The following is a 14178-nucleotide window of genomic DNA, read 5'->3' as shown; positions in this document are numbered from 1 at the left end:
CCCCAAAGGAGAATCCTAACTTATAGAGCAGTCTGTGTTTTTATTTTCATACACATGGTTATTTGCTCTGTTCTAATTCTTCATCTCTAATTTTTGAGGATGGAATGTGTTTTCAAAGCTGGGGTCCTCTAAGGCTCCTGAATCACTTTAAAATAGTTTTGTGCGTTAAGAACCTTGCACCAATCATGAATAACTCTACATATTGCATGTGTGTGAAGCACAATGAAAAAATACTCAGTATAAAAAAGAAGCATATATCTAATGAGCTGTAATGGTGTAGAAAGAAACAGCACAAGGAGAAATACAACTACATTGTTCTGGAAGCATTTCTGTTTAGTCTTTACTCTTTTGTTTACTCTTGTGGTGACAATTTTATAAATTTCTTTTACAACAAATAAAAGTCACAGATTCTCATTTTATTGTAATAATAATGAACAAAAACCTCCTACAGCACTACACATCCATGATAATAAATTATATCATTTTAACTGCTAGAAATCTCCTAAAAATGTGAGGTTACCATCGGCCAACTGCCAGTTTGCAAATACTATAATTTATAACATTTTACAGAATTGTTAATACATTCTTGGTTAAAATAAGTTTAAGCAACTTGCATTTGTAAAGTATATTACATAAATAAATGATTAACCAAGCTAAGAAAAAATTCCCCTGCTATGACAGCCTCCGTCGTGTAAAGGGGAACAAATCTTAATTCAAAATTGCTTTATTGTCTGCATAGAATAGCATTAGATTGTCATGATTTTAATGACCGGCTCAATTACTCCTTTCATTCACCTCTCTAGCTCCATGCAATTTCTCATTGCAGTTTATCTGAGCCACCTGCTCTTACTTCTATTGAACCAGCCCTCTAACCTGTCATCAGGGCCTCATTATTCTAGATCCAGTGGTGACAGTGTTCCAGCGTTACCTTATTGTTTCTGATTAAATAATCCCGACCTGTTCTGCCCCTCAACAACTGAGCCTGCCTGTTCCCGACTGATCTGTTTGCCTGACGTGTCTTTGAACTCCTGCTGAATTCTACCTGTTGACTGAACTTGGTAACGTGGTCACTAACCTGTGTAATCCCGTCCCTCCTTCCCCTGCTGTCCCCCTGTTTCAACTTTGTGCTTGAGCTGTAGTCGACCAAAATCGCGGACAATTTTGAAAGTCCCCTTGGACATATTTTTAGGTCTGAAAAGTAGGACATGTCCGGGAAAAAGAGGACGTCTGGTCACCCTATCTTTGGTGCTCTGGCTGCACGGTGAAAAAAGTTGGTCTCATGCGCATTGTGCGGAGCGACAATGACAGCTATATTTGCTGTGAAAAGTAGTTTGAATCTATGTTGAAGTGAGAAAGTCCACCTGAAAACATCATCAGTGCAGTCAGTTCATCCAGATTACCATCTGCCTTCAAATATTATTTCTGTTGGAGCCGCTCCGACCACCGTACACCGGCAGTGCTGTGTCACTAGGAATCCCGTTCAACAGCAGCCTCTGGCCCAGTTGCCATGGCGGCTGGAAGGAGTTTTTTAATGTAGATAATCCAAACTACACCAGGATAATAAAAGCGAACATGTTTCGCCGGCAGATTTTGGCATTTTAAGTTAATTTAAGCATTAATAAACTGTTTCTGAGGAAATATCATAGCATCATCAGTGTTGCTTGTCTCCCTGCCAGCTCCGAGATCAGCAGGTGCTCAGGCGCGCTGGTCTAGATCATGTGTTCTGAAGGCGTGGTTTCGAGGGGCGGTCTGATGGGAGAGGCATGGCTGTATATGTTCAAAAATAAAGCTTGCTGGAACTGTTTTTCCAAGATCTCCTACAGCACCTTTAATTAAATGCTTTTGAGTTATCAGATTGTCTGTCTGCATTGAATACTGGGTCTCTTCTTCTGAACCCTGACATAGATCAATACTTTCACTTGATACTTGATGTTATTGTTGCTGATTTTTGTACATCTCACAGCAGCTCGGGTTTCCACGCTCATTGACTTGGAAAACTAAAAAAAATCTCTACCCATCTGGAGGTTTTTTTCTTGTTGTTTGTTTTGTTTTTTGTTTTATGACATTAGGTCTGTAGCATGTTTTAAAGAAAAAACAGGAAAGAGTTATTAATAAAGTTCCTGTAAACATACAGATACCTGTTTCCAGATGCCCAAGAGTTAGTGGGGTTGATACGTCAGCCTTTTATGCCCAATAGAGAAACCAGCGAAGAAAAAACACGAGACAGCAACCTAAATAGCAATGTTCATGACAGACTACAAGGAAAACATGTGAATGCGATCAACAATAACACAAACAGCTGTGGATCATGGCAGTAAGTAAATGCAAATAAATGTAGTTTACCTTTCCGCATTTAAAATGTGCTTATTCCAGCATGACTTCAAAAAGTCTTGCAGTTTTCATATTGAATGTGATTAATATGAGCCAGTTCTCCAAATTTAATAGTTTGGAAGAATACTAATGCATTATTAACAAGAAAAAAAAAATCATCATTGCCCTTTTATGAAGCATCTTTTTTCATTTTGAATATCTGTAAAATCCATAGTTGTTTTGTTTGATCTTGTTTTGAATTCTCTAAGATTTCATCACTTCAGTTATTTATTTGTCTCTTATTTCCAGTCCCAAGGCCACATTCTTGAAATGATGTAAGACGAAGAAAGGGTATTTGAGTTCATTTTTGTTTTCAGTATACATAAGATTTCCTTCAAATGGACTGAAATATTGTTACTCTTTATTACCTTTTGGGATGCATTACCTTCATGTTTTTTTCATGTATTATTTGGTTAATGTTTTTCACCGTCTACATCAACATTTTAAGCTATTGTTTTTTATTTACCTACATTTGTATAAAAAACTCTATGCATAAGCTTTTTTTGCAAATTAAATAATCAGAGTTATTTTGCTTTATCTCTCAATTCCTCCTAAATGGGCATTTTCAACCCATTCATATTAAGGATTTCAAATAATTAAACATTGTAAAACATATTATATCTCGATTGCTAGACTGTCAAACCATATAAAATAGAGTATCACGGGCATATAGTTTGGGTGCTACTAAAGGGCTAAATGCCTCTACAACTCTGAACCGTCTTGGGACTTAAACGTTTCACTGCTCAGACCATTTTGTCATGTTAATGAAAGTTCATTAAAGTCTAGTTGTTAATGTTTTGATGTGTTTTTGCTTGCATCATCTGACAGTACAAATTAAATGTGTTCATTGAGCACGTCATTGCTTCTGTGAATGTAAAAGTGTTTAGGCCAAAATGACTAATTAATGTCAGATTTCCACTGTTGATTAATTTACTCTTTCCCACCCCACACAGATAGTCTCTCTAATGAGCTCTAGAGGAGGAGGACCGTGGAGAAAGCACAGGTGGCAGCTCTCTAATTATTTCCCTAGCGGATGACTACATTACCCAGGTATCCTAAGCCTGTGACAGGTGGGAGGATGCTGGAGATGAGCCATCATTGGGATGGATCATTCCCAGTTATTCCACAGGGGAATGGGCCTTTGTTTACCCAGAAGTTTACCTAAGTAGCCTTTTTGCCACAATGTTGTTCTCTTGTTGCTTCTTCAAAGATAATCTAAAATCCTTTTTAACATCCAGCATTTAAAGGTGGACAGTAAAAATATCTAAGAGCTGTCCTGATAATTTGTAAAGCATAGAAAGTTCAATAAATATCTTTTAAAATGGTCTAATAGATCCTGGCTTTTCCATCAGTGACGTCATCTTTTTAGGAACTAATAATAAACATTATTAGTTCCTAAAATCCATGCCATAAGGTCAGAGAATTCATTGTTGGGGTTGGGGAAGGGGTTATATGGTTTTTACATACTGATTTACAGTCACTTTTGCATTTCCTTGGTTCTTTTGGTGACTCCCAGACAAACATTCTTATAACAACGGAATAACCTCTTGCAAAGAGAACATGACTGAAACTATATAGAAACATTTACTTCTACTTGAAGAACAAAATAATAGTCATACTAATCCCTTCATCTTTCAAAGACTGGAAGGAATTACCTCAAGAAGTCAGCTCTGATTATTTTACCAGCAGATTAACTTTACCTGTTCACCCTAATTAACAGAAAATAGAAGTATGAAATACAAAAAATAATAATAATCTTTGTGGTTTCTTTAATCCTATTTAGCTTTACTTCTCAGCTTTAGAGTACCTACAAAGAGTAGGAGGTAAAATGAAAAAAAAAACTTTCCAAAAACTTTCCTACAGAACAAATTATATTATCTCTCTTATAACCTTTGACGGTAACAGAATCTGCTAAAATAATTTGCTTCAGTATTTTTACACCTCTGGAAAAAAAAAAAAAAATTATATCACTGGTTTTATTGTGAGAAAAGTTTCTGTACCATCTGACATCGTATACATTTTAACAACCAGTTACTCATTGTCTCACATCAACCTGAAGTTTATTCCTTTGCTATTGGACCCTAATCTTTCAATTTTCCTTGCATTCCCTTGATCCATCACTCTTCTCTTGTTTCAGTAAACAGCAGTTATCATTTTGGAAATGGTCACTGGAGCAGGCTAAAGCCTTCTTGGCAGTGATTTGTGAGCAGACAGTCAGGTCCCATCTGTTCCCTGTCCACGGGGGATGTAGAGATAGCCAGTCAGTCTCTTCCACTCCCTCATCTCTACTTCTCCTTAACACCCAGTGAGAGGATAATGAGAAGAAGGAAACTGTGCCCCTCATATCACCAGGGCACCAGGCATGTCTGAAGCTGGGCCTTGTCACGTGTTGTTCACTCACCCATCATATAAACCCAGGGCCTCAGCTGGAAGCAAGTGATCCCATCTTATGGTAGGCATCCTTCAAAGGGAGATTCACTGCTTGACATATGTTCCAATTACAAGCACTGGTTATCATTCTTTGTAAGTGTAATACTGAAACACAAACAGGATTGACGACTAATATTTCAGCTGGATCTCTTTGTTTTGATGTAAATGACATGATTCAACCTGTGAATCCTTCTATGAGGCTTGTGAGCAAGCAACCAATCAGAAATTTGTCCTCAGGTAAGGACTGGTAGCCTCTTTACCTACGAGGAGTTGTTGGGATTTTGCATTACCAATGCATAGGGGACATAAGTATTTTATTAAATAAACAAATGGCTTTAAAAAAGGGCTAAATGTCATTGGGCAACTGGCATTCAGATATGTTTTACCATACTTCAAAAGGGTGAAATACAATTAATCATTTTCACAGAGCTGAAAAAAGTGAAATTTTCAAAAGATGAACCAAGTCTCATCAGCTTCTTGAGCAGCTAAACACAGCAGTAATCAACTGGAGCTTCATTCATTTTCGAAAAATATTATGTCAGAAAAAAAACCCAAAGAAATTCTTCCCTTTTTTGCTAAGTTTAGATTGTTCGGCTTGGAAAGACCATGCTTAGCTTAATAAAATGATGTGATAAACTGCATCCAAAACAATATGCTTGCATGTGCTAATAATAATTATACACTGATTATATGTGTGATAAAAACATACTTCAGATTTTACCTTCTTGTTTATTGTGCTATATTCAACCACCTGCTTTTGTGAATGCAAAAGGAGTTTAAACCACTTTTTTTCACTCAGTCAGTACTCTTTGTTATCATTCTTCCTATGTCTGAGGAAAGCATGTCTTTCAGCTTGCTTTTTCAGCAAGCTCAATTCTCGTGGTATTTTAACTTTTACACGCAAGAGTTACTACTGTACAATTCCTGCCTCGATCATTCCAGACCAGTACAAAATAGGTCTGCCAATCATGTTGCAGTATAATGGTTTAAGGTGGGATATAAAGCTGTGAATAAAACAAGAGCTCACACTTGAACTAAATTAAACCTCGCAGTGCAGGAGGATGTTTGCATAAGTCCTGCAATGTTTTGTCAAAATTTAGAATTAAGAGTGTAGTAATTGTGTCATGATTCGGTCTCCCTGCTCTTCTGTAATCAAGTTTATCAGCTGCGCCTGCTCTGGCAGCAAATGGTATCAGTTCATTCCAAGCACCTGTTCTGCTGCCTTTAAATACAGCTCTCTGGCAGAAAGACAGATTATTGGATAGCCCTCGGTGCAAAAAAAATCTAACCCGCTTTCTGCTCCCTGTCTCATCACAACTCTGTGTCTGCCTCCTGGAAAAATCTGCCTGGCCCCTGACAGTGGATTGGACTGAAATACCCCTGCTCTGATTCTGGCCTGACTTCACGGTTATGGTTTTTGCATCTCCCTTCTGGGTATTGTTTTTGGATCCTGCCTCTCTCTTTCTGACCCTGTTTTGCCTTAAGTCCATGCAGTCCCTTGTTAAAACCTCCCAGGTTTTCTCTCTCAGAAACCTATGTCTGTTCTGTGATGTGGTTGTCATCTGCAAACATCCAGTGACACCTCCATCATTGAGGACCCCAAAATCCGGATCCAAATCACTCTCCAGATTCAGAGGAGGTGAGTGGTGTTGCACATGATCAATCAGGCTTTAACAAGGACTTGTCTGTTGCTGCCTTTGAAAATCATTTGTCATTTTAGTCTTAAGGCGGTGGTCTCAAGCTTAAATCCTTGAGTCCCGCAAATTTTAGATGTCGTCCATGCCATGCACATCTGAATCAAATGGCTAGACTACATGACTAGCATGCAGTCAAGCAAAGTTCTACTTAAGACCTTATATTAAAGTTCAGTAGGCAAAAACACATCTAAAACCTATAGAATAGCAACTCTCAGGGACTGGATTGTAATAGCACCACCTTAACGTTTACTAGGCAATATTCATCATAAAATGACTCGTATAGAGAGACCTCTGTCTGTCCTTGACACTTCCGTCTCCGGTTTGATTCCTGGCTTGTTGAGATCAGTGCTGCATGTCTTCCCCCTATATTTATCCCATTTTTTACGTTTAACTTAAAGGCCACTATTGGAAAATGACTAAAGTAGTTTGAAAAAGATCCGCAGAGATTTGTTCAAAATGTGACACACTGCTCTGATGAAATGATTTCCAAGGCTTTAGAATGGGAACCCAAACTAAAAAGACATGAAAAAGTAGAAAACTACAATTCTTACAGAGGAATAGACAAAAAAGACCCCAAAGTTCCAGGAACCAGGATGATCTAATTAAGTACAATTACCTCTGACTACATTTACCTTTAGAAGACATCTAGCTGAAGCTAGCTCATCTTCAAGAACATGTTAAAAAAATACCTAAACTAAAGAGGCAGCAGCTCTAAGAAGACACATTTGCTGCACTTAAGGGACATTGAGTAATATTTTCTCTACTATTTAAAGAGAAAAATGTTGCTTCTGGGGCTACAGCCAATTTATAAAGTCACCCACCAACACTAAATTCAAACAACTATGAACTGAGATATCCTGTAATACAGTATTCATTGCTCAGACAAACCTTTTTTCATATGCAGGTGAAAAAATGACCCAGATCATTTGTCTTCAGCCCCTCCTAGATGACATCATTGGTTACACCTCCCAGTCCCCCAGATTGCTGTGCAAATGCCTCCCTTAGACTGCTTTAACAAGCACTTTTAGTCAATTTTCATTGTCTGGCACGTCTGCAGCTCGCCATGGTCCCGCCAGGGCCGAGGTATGAGATTTCACGACTTCGGCAGCATGAGCAGATGTTCCAGTGAGCACCTTTGGTTTGTGATGTAAAGGATGACATCACACCGTCTGCTGGCCAAAATGATGCTGAGGCTTGCACAAGACAACAGTGGAAAACTACAGAGGACGCCTGCTGTCTGGAAATGGAATTCCTTTCACTCCATTCCTCACCAACAATAAACCTAAATCTGGATGTGGGAACGAGTTTCTTTCACCCAAATGTCTGCAGAAGCTCTCCATAACATAGAAGAAAAGCTTTGGCACTAAAAAAGAAGCCAGTATAGACAGGTTTTTGTCATTTCACTATGCTTTTAGATGATGATGATATAAAAGCCCACATGATAATTTATTCATTATCCTTTTTCTATGTTCCTGTAGAAGTACTAATCAAAAATATTGGGGTCTAAGGTCAGTTTTACTCAAATTTCTACAAGATTTCATTTTTTTAAATGTGCTTCAGTCCTAAAGAAAGACTTGAGTATTCATTTACAATGTTATTGCTCTAAAATTCATATACGTTAGTGAAATATATATAAACAATCACTTGTACTATGATTATAAATTTGTTCAATATTTTATATTAAAAAGCATACTGGACATCAGGCTGGTAACTCAGTTTTTCATTAAAAGTTCCACATAGAGGCTGCAGCATTGAAGACCCAGAGAGTTTAGTCAAAACTTACAGTTAACAAAATAAAAGATGAAATGTAAAATGGTACGGTACTGTAGGTGTTAAAATTTTATGATATAAAGAAGAGAAAATGAGCATCTATGCATTGTTACAAAATTAAATAAGCAAGAACAACACAAAGGGTTTGTTAAATCTTGCATTTCTTATAATATCAATTTACCTTTAAACATTCCATATTCACTTTATTTCACTGATGGTAAATATGTGTGAAAAGCCCTAAAATAAAAAGTAATCATGAAGACTTGTTGCTACATTTTTTTTTTAAATCTCACATTCTGATCAAAGGTAAACCTTGGACCCATCTTATTTATCACAGGTCCAGTTTACAATTTCATGTCTCTGACTGTGGATATGGGTGTGGTCAAATAAGAAACTGTGTAATCTAACACTTCCCTACGTTGCACTTCTCCTTTACTTTTAAAGATTTTGATTTTGAAGAAAGAGAAAAAAAATATTTATGTTGACTTAAAGGAATAGTACACCCAAAACATGATTAGCCTTCATTTTCTACTCACCCCCATGCTGAACAACACTCTGGAGTACTTTTTTGATATCTCAAATGCATCTGGAGATCTGGGAGGCTTCTGGCTGTCTGCTGACATTCAAATAATGGAGGTCTATGGTGCCCGAGACAGAAAGGTCTATATAAGTCCACAAAAAACGTGTCAATATTCCTCCATACTGCTCGTCCAATGTATTCCAAGTGTCCTGAGTGGGTAGCATCCAGAATTTACTCGAAACTAAGTCATTTAGAATGTTTTTAGAGCATAAACAGTAGTGTATAGGATTTCCTGAAAGTGCGCACATGCGCGATCAGGACGCTACGGAAGCCGGCAGACCAACCAGATGAAAGTGCGCATTCAGCGTCTGCTCTGCCGATAATGCAAGCGTAGAAGAAGAAATGTGCTGTTTACCTGTGCAAAGAAAGAAACAACGAAAGAAAAATGTCTGAGGACTTCAGTGTTGAGGAAGAGCATGAGTTCTTTGCCGAGCTGAATGCGCACTTTCATCTGGTTTGGTCTGCCGCGGTTTTTTCTTTCAGGAAATCCCATACACTACTGTTTATGCTCTAAAAACATTCTAAATGACTTCGTTTCGAGTAAATTCTGGATGCTACCCACTCAGGACACTTGGAATACATTGGACGAGCAGTATGGAGGAATATTGAAACGTTTTTTGTGGACTTTTATGGACCTTTCTGCCTCGGGCACCATAGACCTCCATTATTTGAATGTCAGCAGACAGCAAGAAGCCTCCCAGATCTCCAGATGTATTTGAGATATCAAAAAAGTACTCCAGGGTGTTGTTCAGCATGGAGGTGAGTAGAAAATGAAGGCTAATCATGTTTTGGGTGTACTATTCCTTTAAGGCTACTGAAACAAACAAAATCTGTTGAAGATCTCAGTTCATGCATGTGGACGTGCCAGAATTGTTAATATCTCTGCATTAAATGGCACATGCATGATCTGATTTTGTATGCTTCCTTACAGACCACTGATCAACAAATTGGCTTGCACGTTTTGTGATGTCACCTTAGCCCAGCCCACTCACAACAGGAAGTCACATATTCCGCTGGTTGAGGACCTGCTTTTAAACTTTGGTTTTCACTAGTTTCAAGCTGTACCCAATGAACAAGGTGATATCAAAAACCTAATTTTTTCAGAGACTTATTGTTGGACTATGCAAGTAACAGAGGCTAAATCAAGTGTCTTACTATTTGCATTTGGCCCTAAATAACAGATGCATAATCTCACTTGCTTTAAACTTGATTCAAATGATCATTGTCAACATACAAATAGTTTCATTAGATTAAATTAGAAGTGTCCCGTGTAGTTTTTAAGGTTTTTTGCAGGAGCTAAAATCAAACCGATCAAAGGTGAAGTTGAGGCGCGTTTGCTGTACCCCCGGTGCTGAAGTGTGTAACCTGATGTTGGAGTGGAGGCAGTGATGAGCGGCTCCTGTGTTTGCTGCAGACTGAGTGGTGTTAAGCTTTGAGGGCCATCCAATGCATTAATTCTAATTAGATGTTTAATTAGTCCTCATGAATCCAGCCTGTAAATATTATTTTATGCTTTCATAAAGGGATCAGGTAAACGGACCATTGCAATAAATAATCATGTTTGTGATTTTTGTACTATTCCTTTCTCTGCAGGCAGATGTCCATGAATTATGCAGCCCTTTAAAGTGGGGTAAAAAAAAAAAAAGTAAACTAATTTTACACCCAACTTTTAATAACTTCACACACATGCATAAGGATACAAACTCAAGTTTGATAAGAGGAGCAGACCAAAAAAAAAGGAAAAGAGGAGTTTTGAGTCACTCTCCACCTTTAGTCTTTCTGTGTATCTCCTGCTGCTCCTTCGTATCAGATTGGGACGCCTGACTGTTTGACGTGTGTGACAGCGACACAGAGAACACCACACCCTGCAGCTCTGATCTGGTCTAATCATAGCCCTCAGTGTAGTGCTCTCCCGGCGATCCGCATCCTGTCACCTGCAGGGAAAAAGGTCAGAACAGGTAACATCATATTTCCACTGTCCTGCACAAACATGGAAGAAGATTACCGGATGAGGAAAAGCATTTTCTCAGTTTGTGCTTCAAACAATGTTAATGTATCCATAGTATTAACACCAGTTTGTCTCAAAATGTTTGTTGGAAATGGAAACTGCAGTGAACAGCGTCAACGTCGAAGGCAGGTGTCGATGACAGGTTTGGTAGTCAGAGCCAGGAGATCAGAGGTCCAAAGAGGTGCCAAAGGGAAATGTAGAACAGGCAGGAGTCAATAGACAGGTCAGGCAAACAGATCAGACAGGAACAGGCAGGCTCTGAGGTCCAGAGGCAGAACGGGTCAGAATCAGGCAATCGGAAACACAGGAATGCTAGAAAACCTCTCACCATGGGCTTGAAATACTCGGGCACTAATGTCAGGTCTGAAGGCTGGTTAAATAGAGACAAAAGCAGGTGTGCTCATATCTAGAGCAGAATTTGAAAAACCTAAAAAATAAATGTGTATGTGTAAATAAGTCTAACTCACAAAACAGGGATTGAGACAAACATTTAGTACAGGAGGTTAGTACTGTCAGTTATTCTTAGTTGATGATTGTGCCTAGTGACAAACCTACCAACCGGGAGAATCATATTTAAGAATGACATATTCTTTAAAAGCAGTTTAGAGTCAGGTTTTTTTTACCATTCCTGACACCATGAGGGGAGTTTAGACTTCCTCTTATTCACCCTAATCTTTGGCTCACTCAACAGATTCTTCATATTAAAGTTGGGAATACAGTGGGCCACTCCAAAACCTTAATGTTTAAGTGAAACATAAAAAAAGTCACAGCTTTATCACCAGTTTTTAGTTATGTATTTGCTTTTTTAGATGTCCTCTGCTTGTGTTGGGTATTTCCGGGAGCTCCCACACAAGCTGTTGAAAAATGCTCCATGTCCCCTGAGCACCATTTGTCATGCATGGAATGCATCCAAATAGGGTGACTAAAGTCAGAACAGATGCTCAGACAGCAAGGTGCTTTCAAAATGCTGAACTTTTCACCTTGTCATGCAGATAAAGGTAAGAAGGTGAGGACTCTGAGATATTCCTTCGAAACGTCATGAGCAACCTGAATACATCCAAATATATCAGCCTTTAATCTAATGATCTGTTTTTTCACACTTTTTAACAAGTCTAATAGTTTTCCAAAAAGTCTTTAAAAAGTCATTGGTGCAGTTAATAATGTACATAATCTGGAATTAAGCTTGGATATAATAAAATAATAGTAATATAATTCTAATAATATTTGTATATATATATATATATATATATATATATATATATATATATATATATATACATACAAAAAACAATAACAAAGGATTGTGTTTGAGATGGTCAGGTTCCTTCTCTCTCAAGTCAAGTCCAAAGACTAAGTTAGAATTTTAAGGGTTTTTTTAAGTTCTGTCTTTTATTAAAAAAAAAAATAAAAAATTATGTACTGAAAAAGAATATAAAAAGCAACACTTTTAGTAATGTTCACAAACCAGTCTAAGGGTCCTGTCACACCTTGCCGATTTAGCAAGCGTATCCCTGACATCCCAGAATCTTCTATAATGGTTGTATACACTGAACTTTCTATGTATTTTTCTATTTTTGGCGTATAAATAAAGTATTCATAACGAGTCCAGAGCTTATGTCCAACAACAGCCTAACTTATGCACAATGCAACAGCAGCGTAATGCCCATGAAATGATGCACATCAGTTCATGGGCAATACGAAGCATCAGTTTAAGATGCTCCCATCAGTAGCAGCGATGCACCCGGAGACACTCGGTCTGCATAAAAAGATGTCTTTGATCATATCAACCTAGCTGCTCAACCAAAAAAAACGCCCAACCAAAAAAAAAAGAATAAATAAAAAGAAAAAGAAAGAAAAACGGTTTGCTGTCGCAGCAGATTCAGCATCATATCTGCAAGAAAGTTTGTTGGTCATGGTCGTGGCCATGGGTGTGAACGCAGGGAGGATCCATCACACTCACCTTCTCGCTCACCTTATGATAGAGATGTAGTCTGAAGGAGAACTGACTGTTTCCTTCTGCAAACTCCCTTTTATACCAAAATACTGCCAATACGCCATTAAACCATAACTTAGACTTACCGTATGTCAACAATCAGATAACTTACCTGTAACTTATCGCCCTTTGGCCATAAGTACTTGCCGTATGTCGACGTGTGCCTGCGTGTTTCAGCATGCACATAACTTATACAAAACATACCTATAACTTATCCAACTTATGCCTGGGTTTTCAGATTTACGTACGTCAGGCATACACTGGTAGATAATCCATCCCACCTCACAGCTGTGCCTTATCAAGATGCTGATTAGACACAATGATTAGTTGACAGGTGTGCCTTAGACTGCCCACAATAAGGTAGGCAGAGATACAATCTATGTTTTTTTTGATACAGGATGAGTGAAATTATTTAATGGTGCATGGTTTAAAAAAATATGTTTCAAACTTTACATTTTGAGTAAAATATCAAATATTTAAGCTATACAGGTGTAAGTCCAATTAGCCTTATTGGTGTAAAAGTCCAAGTCAAGTAAGAGGTCCCTGAATGCTTCTTTCGAGAAAAGGCTCCAGTCCAGAAAAACCTCTAATGGTTTCTCCAGAGTGGAGGCAGAACTTAGGAGAAATGTTGTCCAAAAAGCATTAATTGACTACTGCCGACCACACAAATCAACACTGAAGCTTCATGTCAATGAACACGGTAAAGAAAAATTTCTTACAATTGAAATAGGAGCATTATTACTACTATTCACATCAACACACAGTGCAAAAAATTATCTTTATATCACTTTATATTTGTAAGCCAAGCAGTGATAAGGTATAATATAGAAGCTGTATACAGAGACGGATGAAAGTCTTACATTTCTGTACACATTCAGTTTGTGTTTTATTCTTTAGCACCACACAGAAAAGTTGGTCTTTGAATATTTATCTGATGATATTTTGGTTGCATAACTTGAGCTCAAACTATGTCCACGTGTACTTTTTTTCACTTGTTGTATGGCTATAGAAATCACCTCAAGCTATTACCAAACGAAGTAATGGAAAGGAAGGTAAAAAATATTGCTTTATAATAGGTGGTTCATTCAGCTCAGCAGTGCAAATTTAGCAATGCTGAAGTAAACATACGGCAAATAAAATTGCAAACAGCATCAATTCAATAAAACTATGTACGCCATCATACAATCAAATAGAAGGTTAAAACAGCAGTATTTTCTTGTATAGGAGACTTTGGACTCAGAAAAAAAAACATCCATACAGTAGTAACCTCAATAATCTGGCTGTTCTCTCCCATAAAAATCTCTGTTTTTGCTTATAACAATGGGCAGTC

Source organism: Cyprinodon tularosa, unplaced genomic scaffold (assembly GCF_016077235.1).
Source record: "Cyprinodon tularosa strain WSP-4 unplaced genomic scaffold, ASM1607723v1 ctg4, whole genome shotgun sequence".
In the NCBI taxonomy this organism is placed as follows: domain Eukaryota; kingdom Metazoa; phylum Chordata; class Actinopteri; order Cyprinodontiformes; family Cyprinodontidae; genus Cyprinodon; species Cyprinodon tularosa.
This window is presented reverse-complemented; position numbering follows the sequence as displayed.